The sequence below is a fragment of the Aphelocoma coerulescens genome, chromosome 4 (genome assembly GCF_041296385.1).
Source record: "Aphelocoma coerulescens isolate FSJ_1873_10779 chromosome 4, UR_Acoe_1.0, whole genome shotgun sequence".
Classification (NCBI taxonomy): Eukaryota; Metazoa; Chordata; class Aves; order Passeriformes; family Corvidae; genus Aphelocoma; species Aphelocoma coerulescens.
The window spans coordinates 68,961,235-68,970,291 of NC_091017.1; the positions used below are offsets into that span (position 1 = coordinate 68,961,235).

General features: G+C 41.7%; 1 long non-coding RNA gene across 1 annotated transcript; it reads left to right on the plus strand.

The window, feature by feature from the left end:
* Positions 1-865: 865 nt before the first annotated feature.
* On the plus strand, positions 866-4,247 carry LOC138109148 (uncharacterized). Its single transcript, XR_011150309.1, has 4 exons — positions 866-994; positions 1,478-1,614; positions 2,312-2,473; positions 3,984-4,247. It is a non-coding gene; the product is annotated as an uncharacterized lncRNA (long non-coding RNA).
* The last annotated feature ends 4,810 nt before the right edge of the window (positions 4,248-9,057 follow it).

Consider the following 9,057-nt stretch of genomic DNA (forward strand, 5'->3'; position numbering starts at 1 on the left):
AACTGCAAACCATTCATGTAAGAGATGGTTATTTTAAAACCTCTGAATGCTATCTAGGCCTTGGAAACAGTTATTATGCAGTGAATGCTCAAAACTCTTTTGGAGGAATGTCAAAGGAAACATCTGTAGAAAACAAAAACATCAGTCTGAGATGCTGTGGAACTTTTCACAGCCCTATATTTTGCCTATATTTTTTCTGGGTTATATTTTTCTTTTTCTCTCTTTTTCTTCTTCATTTCTTAGGAAGACCTTGGCTATTTCTGGTACTCCTGAACTCACTGTTGTTCCAGCCAAAGCTTACTGCAGATGATTCATTTTCTGGAGGGTTGTGCATTCACTGCTTTGCAGACATTGACACTGGCACAACTCTGTGAAGCAGCTTCCACGGATAAATGCACAATAAGTAGTGGGAGAGGAAGGGAAGAGCAGGTTAACAAGGTGATATGGCTAAAAAGTTTTGAAACAATTTGGAATAACATTTTGGAGATAGCCTCAGGCCTCCAGCAATCCCTTAAACACATTCAGAGTTGATAGCTCTTTCTCTCAACTCTTACTCTTGGACATGACTCCTCCTTAAGGCTCATCTGAGGATTTAACAAAGCAAAATGATGATAGTAATGATCAAGCTCTTTGACATTCTTGCTAGGACTTGATGAAATCACAGGAATTTTAGGTTTACTTTTAAAAACTTGTTGTTTCATGCCCCTATTTCCATTTTCAGTAAGGTTGTGGTGGATGCATGCATATGCATGTACCTTTGTATTCTCCTTCATGCTCCTTACATGAAAGGTGTTGGCTTCATTAACAGTGATTGCTTTCTACAAGGAAGACTTATGTTTCTCATTTTTTTCCAAAACAGAGATCTCAAAGAACACTTAAAACACAAAGGTCAGATACACAGAATCACACAAATCCCACAATAATTTAGGTGAGAAGGGACCCATGCAGTTGTCTACTCCAACATCCTGCTCAGAGGAGAAGGCTGGCTTCAGAGGTCGGTGAGCTAATGGTTTCATACAGCTGAGTTTTGAATATATCCAAGGCTGGATATTCCACAGTCCCAGTGCTTGTTTTCACACTTTATCTCCTTCCTTGGAAGTTTTCTCTCCAAGCATCTAGCTGGAGTTTCCCTTTTGGTTTTTCCACCTTGTCATAGCTGCCTCCTGTGTTGCTGTTATGGATCTTGGGAAGAGCCTGGCTCTGTCTTCTCCTTACCTCCTTATGAAATAGTTGAACCCAGCAACCAGGAGTGCTCCTGATCAATGCCAAATAGACAGCAATGACAAATTGTTTCTTTTAAGATTGTTGCATGACCCAAAACATGATTCCATAAACAAATAAACAAACAAATGGAAATCCTTTTAATTACTTTTTGAACAAAACATACACATGAAGGTTTCTAAGGAAGAAAATTATGTGGCTTTATTTACTGGCTTCCAAAGTTTGTTTTGCCACAATAATCCTTATTTCTTAACAGGTGCAAGGTATTCTGTGATTAAAAAATAATTAGAAGTGGAGATTGTGATCAAAATCGTTTAGGATTTGTACTTTACCAGCAAAATGCAACAAATTGAACACTGAAGTAGGAAGCATAGCAATGGATGTGGAAGAAAGGTAAGTTTGCATGCTTGGCATTATTGCTGATATGACATCATGGTCTTTCCTAAATTCAGGCATCTGTGAAATGTACATAGAAGTAGGTGGGGTTTTTGCTGACTTTTAATCATGGGAATATTATGGTTTACTGCTTATATTTTCCACCAAGGGCTAATGTAACCATTAACACTTTCAATTACCAGCCTTTATGAGCAAACTGCTGGTCAGTGTAAGGATCAGAGCCACTTTTTAAGGGCTGTCAGTTGATTGCCTCCCTTCAGTGAGGTAGAAGTGAGGATATGTCCAGGAGTTGTCACCTGTGACTGTTCCTGGATCCTTCTAATGATAGTAAATCTCACCAGCCTCCTGCTGTCCAACATTTCAAATTTGGAAGCCTAAAACTAGGCATGTAATTACAAAGGCATGAGATCTGAAACTGCAGGAAAGAGTCAGTGGAGTAAATATCATAGCCACAGCTGTCAGTGTTGATTGATGGGATTGCCTGGGATCCAGCTGTCCCTATTAAAAGAGATGTTATTAAAGAATATGGGCTAATTAAAGGCATATTAATTTAAGCTTCCCAGAGAGTCATCATGTGTGCTGAGGGGGAAATTCAGTGCAGCACAATAGGTCTGCAAATCTCTATGTGCCTTCAGTGCAGCACTGTTCTGGTCTTCTATTGCAGCACTTACCTTTTCTCCTCTATGTTTCCCAGTGCTTTTACAGATACTTTAAACCTTATGCCATTGCACAGGTGTAGAGAGGCTGAATGCTGCACCCCAGGACTCACAGGAAAGGATTTCTGGGCAAATCATGTGACTGGCAGAAATACATCTCTGCTGCACTTGCTGCTCCTGTGGAGTACATTGCAAAGCCTGTAGGTACAATGCAAAGTTGTGTAAGCTTCTGCTTTGATCCTCACATATCAGGAAAAAATTAAATGTGAGAAGAAATTTACTGTGATAAAAATGGTTTCAATTTTTTTAACAAAAGAAGAAAGTTCATGAGGGAAGATCCAAATACAAATTAATTTAAATGTGATCATGAAAGACTGATGGAGGGCTTCTCATCTCTCAGGGTTGGTCCAGGGGAAAGGCATGGCAGAGTCACCATCTTGTTTTCATGTTTGGTTTGAGAGGCATCACTGGAAATTACCCTCGTCAGTCTGATAGGATTCCTGTGGCTAACAAAAAGGGGAACAATTCAATACTATAAAGTATTTATACATCCCCGAGGCACATTTACAAATGTCCTTGGCAACATCAATTTCCAGCCTGTTAATAGCTTTAAAAGCTAAAAGCAAAACTGTAGACCTTTTCTAGGCACTAAAAAGCAGAAAATGCTGACAGACAAGTAGTGAGTAGGCAGATCCCTCCCTGCCCACCTCTGATAACAATCAAGGTGCTGTATTGTGCATTAGCTTCAGGGAATGGATTAGCCCTTTTGGCAGCCCACTATAAAGCACTTTGCTGTAATCTCATTTTGAGATCTCAAAGGCATGAATCATCCAGGTCAAGTTTAAATAGAGCTTTGAGGGCCAGATTCCTATCTTGCTTATGCCGCGGTGAATAGAGAGCTATTGCTGTTAGAGCCAGTGTTGCTACACAAATGTTATCATCAGTGTGCAGGTAATCAGAACTGCACCCTAAAGGTGAAAAATTGGTATGCTAATACAAATTAGCTGAGGCAGGAAGTGTGGCTTTCTATATATAACAGTAAAGAAACAACTCCTTCTAACACCGAATGAGGAAATTTGTTATAATAAAGTTAATGGTCCAATTTCAACTAATTATTTAAGGCCTTTAATGGAGAGGTTTCTACTTCTCCACTGAGTTCACTGGGCCTCTTGTCCAACCAAAATGCAAGCATTTCACCAGCAGACATGAACACATGCATTCTCCCATCACATAAATCCATGCACACCTGGCTTGGGATGAGGTCTCACTTCTGCCCCCTTCTTGTTAGTACGAGAAAGAGGTGGCAGACAGTGGGTGGCTAAATTGCTTTATCCAGCCAATGTCCTGCTCTCAACTTGCATCTGAGGGACCCCAGAAAGGGTTGAAGTGGCTCTTGGGAGCTGTTCTGGGGGGGCCATATTGGCCTTGGTACTTTCCTCATTTGTCAGCTCTGTGAGTACACTGCAGGCTGCATCTTCGGGAGGCATACATTTTTCAGTTTTGCATCATTTAAACAAGATCTGTTACCACTGAGCTGCTTCTCAGGCAGGAAAATTTAGGGTGAAAGACCTGAGTACTTCAGCCTACTCAGACCTGCTCTAAGTGGCAGGACACAGGTTAATACATTTTTGAGGCAGCTGACCCTGTGGCTTCTCTCTCTTCTCATCTCTGCCTTTCCATTTAAATTGTTTACATTTTCCCCATTTGTAGGTACCTGGCAAGTAGAACAGACTTATTCCACTGCTAATGCAAGGATTTCCAGAAGAGTTGCACACAGCTTTTCCTCTGAAAACTGCTCACTTAACCTGTCCATACTTTTCTGAAGGTTTGCTTTGGAAAGAATGTGCTTAAAATCTGCTTGGATCTCAAGAGCTTCAAATACATAGGATGTACCCAGCATCCAGAAATCTGAAATGGAACCAGACACTGCTCTGTCCAGTGACCTGGAAAAAAATCAGCATGGCTCAGAGGAGCTTGCAGGGGTCAGGTAGTCTATGCCCTCCCTTTCAGCAAGCTGAGTTCTTCCCATAACATTTCTGACAAATGTGAGTCTACCCTATTCTCAAAAAATCTTCTGTGGGGGAGATCCCTCTACCTCCTGAAGCAAACAGCTCTTGTATGTGCTTGTTGTTCTCAGGTGCCAGCTGATAGGTAACAGCCCTGAAAAGTTGGACAGGTCTGAACCCATAGGATCCCCAATGTGACTTATCTGTTTCCATGAAGATGATTTTTGGCTACACTGGAATACTCTTTTTGGAAGATCTTTGGGTCTGGCTTCAAATGTCAGGTATATCCCTTGAATTTGACAGCAATATGAAGAGGGTCCCCAGTGACTCTGAGCCCAAAATACTTGCACAGCTAACTTATGGTAGGCGAATTTCTGCAACTACCAGTCAAGCTCAGACTTCTAGGATTGCTAGACATCTGGCTGCCCAGTGGGGAACCTGTCAGTCCTGTAAAATGCATCTTCTAGGCTCTGCCATGGGTAGTGCAGGCAAGGTGGTGGAAGGGCAGGGGCATTTTCCTTGCAAGACTGAATTAAACTGGTGTGTTCCTGCTAAATATGCAAATTATTGAATTGGCATATTTATAGAATCCTTAAGGTTGGAAAAGACTTCCAAGTTCATCAAGCTCAAACTTCATGCAGAGGGAAAAAGGTCTTATTAGAAATTGCTAACCAGCCTTTGAGGAAACTGCCCTCCTATCATGTGTTTGTCAGATGTGCTAATCCTTTCCCCTCAAACAGTCTGACAGGTGCTTTTGCATGGATTTGCTGGGCCACAGCACAGATGCCAGATTCTTTTAGGTCATTCTACAAGAGCATTTCTGTTTGTGTTTTCTTGTAGCAGGCCTCTGTGTGGACCAACACCCACCAGACAGATTTCCAGGAGAGAGCCTTTCTGCAAATGGGTTTTTTAGGAAGTGATGGGGGAAGAAATGAGGGAAAGTACTGATCTTTGTATGTGTGTACAGTTTTGTGATAGCATACCCCTTATTGCCTGCAATATAATCGGCTTTCATGATGATTAATACTGTTCTGCCGAAGAAAGGAGCTGCCTACACACAGACATTCAGGGGAGCAGCTCATCCAGTGGGTTCACAGCCCTCGGGTTCACTCCCCAAGAACTTCAGAGAAGTTAGGCCTTTTCACTTTGTCTGTTTTACAGCCACAACACAAATATTTACATTCTACACATTCTCTGATGCTTCTGTTAATGTCTTCATAGTGACTGACAATGTTTTTTGCAAAAGTTAAAAGGAGAGCTGTAGCAAAAGCTTTTGCCTCTGGTAATAAACACTGCTGCAGGCAGCACTGCTACTCAGCTGCCATTCAAGCCCAGGGTTATGAGGAGTGTTTGCAGAGAAATGCACCCGGAATGCAAAAGCACTTTCTTTTCTGCTTACATTTTGTTCTCTCTCTCAACACTTGGAATTTAAATGTTTCAGTCAGAGGTTCCTCTTTGTTTTGCTGGAAAATTTTAATCTTCCCCCAAGAAGCCTACACCATCTACAAAACCACAAGTGCTTTCTTTACAAAAGATGGAAGGCAAAGCTACTCTGTCTGATGCTTGGGCAAGAGGAAGAACAAACAAATGCTGCTCAATTGCACAAAGTGAATTGAATGTGAAGGCAGGAGACATCTTAACAGAGTGCAGACAACTCAGGATGGAGACACGACTCTCTTTACTATGCAATTGTCACAAGATGTTCCCTCTCCACAGATGTGGAAAGAGACAGACTGTCAGACAGACTCCTCTTCCTCCTCACTACCTTCATCCCCAGCACCAGAAAACATGCCCTTAAAATATACACATACACCAGTTCTTCAGCAAAGAGAGCCTGTTTGTGTTCATTTATTTAAGATCTCTTTTAAGTAATTAATCTCCTTTATGGAGGATCTCAAAGGTCGCTACTCCAGCATCTCACAAAGCACCAGCAAGGAGTACCTGGGTGATGGTTGTTGGCTTTTCATATGAAATTTTGTACCCATGAAAGGGGCAGAGAAGCAAATGGATCAGGAGAAAATACTGAGAAGGTAAGATGAAGAAAACATCAAGAGGAACAGGTATGGGTGGACCATGAAAATGATTGCAAGCATGCAGGGTATATTTCAGAACCCCAGCTAAATAAATCACTGACAAGTTGGAGTCTCTGTCTGAATGAGGTGTTTAAAAGCCTGTTAAGTTAATGGAGGTGAGAGGGCTGCACATCTGGACAGACACAGGTGTTGAGGGAAAGCATTTGCCCTGGAGCTTCTCTGCTGTAAAAAGGCTGGTGGGTCTCAGTCTGAGCCACCGCAGCTGGTAGCTGAATTCTTGCCATGGATTTCATTCTCCTTTTCTTCTCCTTCTCTGTTTTCATCCAATGTGGTTTAATAAGTACATAGCTGAAATGGATTGGAGGCCTACAAAGACAGCTTCTGACATCAGTTGACTACACTGCTACACCACCAACCTTCAAGAGTTTGCAGATTATGTGTCCTCTTTAATTACAATCTGTGAGTCATGTTGAGAGGCAAAGATGTTTTCCATATACAGCATTCCACTGGAAGAATTTGCTTTTCCCCAGCCTGTTTGATTGCTTGCCTGTAACTGAGCATGTATTTTCTCAGTGACTGTACATCACCTTTCAATGTGACCCATAATGAGAAACACTGCTTAGGGTGAGGAGAATGGATCCACTCCATACCTAAAATTAGGCCTATATTAAGTGAATACTTTGTGCTTACCAGAAAGAAAGCGTTACAGAGTCCTGGAAGATGTGTTCCTCACCAGGAAATGCTCTCAAAGTAATTGCAAGGGCCTTTTATGCATCCTGAGATTGTTGTTTCCTCTCAATCTTCTCTTGCCTAAACAACTGCATTTCTTTCAACTGCCCCTGACAAGCCACGTTTCCTTGGGCTCTGATTGTCCTTGTCACTCTCTTATTTGTATGCCAATGCTTCCATCTTCCTCTAATTATTGTATTCTGGATGAGAGGCAGGATTACTGCTGAGACCATGCCAAAGCTGGAGGGAAGGTGAGGATTGCTTCACGTCTTGCATAAAACCCACCTGCTTCTAAATGCCAGAAGGAGGCAGGTAGAAACAGTGCAGCTGTGTGACACTGAAAACTCTTCAATTTGCAGATCTGAATGTTTTCTCCCAAACTTAATTTCATCCAGTGGTTTTCCATCTTCTGTTTGTGCAGCTAACTATTCATACCTTTTCACCTGTCCTTGCTGAATTGCATGCTATTTGTTTCAGAATGCTCCTCCAGCTGATGAATTTTAATTCTACACCTGTAGAGCTTGAAACTCACATTAAACTTCAGATTGTATACAAATTTCATAAGGACCACTCCCAGCTCATGTATGAGTCATTAGTGGAAATACTGAGAAATGCCAGAAATGGGATGGATTTTTGCAGGAAGCCAGAGGACAGCCTTCTAGTTTGACAGGGAAAACTGATAGCTCTTGGCATTAGGTTTTCAGGCAGTTGTATATAGCTTCTAACAATTTCAGCTAGAGCAGTCATTTAGAAAAAAACCTCTGGGAGAGTATTCAAGCTACTTCAAAACCCTTACTGTTAGAGAGCAAAATGCCTCCTATTTACCTGAATGCCTCTCAGAAGAGCAGTCAGGGACTTTTTGCTATTAGTGGCAGTACTAGCTTAGGAAACTGAGACTGGGAAACCCCATCTACAGGACATTCCTCAAGCTTATTTAAAAAAAAGTCAATTAATAGGTTTTCATGGTCTTTAAAGTAAAAATACAGCATATGACATCTATTTCTTTTGAGTGTTTTGGATTAATTTTAGCATAAAATGCATTATTTGACATCAGTTGGCCTTGAGAAATTCTTGCCAGATTTTTAGGGGTTTGTAAAATAAATTTTTGTTTCAGTTTCTTGAGTGTTAGAGCTAGCCTGACAAGGTTAATGTTCTGGCATTTCTGCCTTCCTACTCCCCCCATTTTTTAAAAAGAATGGATATGCCACATCTCCTTTCCAGGGTTTCTGTTTTCACCTGTCCCCCATAATTCTCAAAAGCAGTACTTGTGAACTGCTTGAGATTGCACCACTCAGTTCTTGATGCATGTCAGAGTGAGTTCCGCTGGGTCAGTCTGAGCCAGGAAATGCTATTTAGAGAAATGTAGTATAATTTAGGCAGCAAAGAAATTCTGGAGTTCATCTGTTGCAATCCCAGCTCACAGGGACAAACAACTCACCTAAGTATTTTCTGCCTTTTTTTTTTTTTTTCTCCCGTATTTTTATCTGTCTTATTCAAGCTTAAACTCACTCCTTTTTATTGCTAAGGTTAATAGTTGTAGTTATTTGATTACAGGGAAGACTAAACAAGACAGAATACCAGAAAGCTGTGCATTAGCTTTCCAGTCTCATGGAGTGATGAACCAGGTCCTTTCATCTTCTTTTGAAGATTGTGTTCATTGCATATTTCCCTGTTTCTGTCTGCATATTTGTCAAAGAAGGAAACCAAGTAGCTTTTGGGTTTGTATTAGGTTTTTATGGCCAGGTTTTGGTAGCAGGGGAGCTACAGGCTTCTGTGAGAAGCTGCCAGCAGCTTCCCCCATGTCCAACATAGCCAAAGCCAGCCATCTCCGAGGTGGAAGAGTGACCCACATTGCAGCAGTCCATGGAGGACTGTTGCCCGGGTGATGGACTCATGCTGGAGAAGTTTGTGGAATACTGTCTCCCATGGGAGGGACCCCAGGGTGGAGCAGGGGAACAACCCCTCTCCTTCAGCAGCAGAAGGAACAACGTGTGAGGAACTGACCATAACCCCCAG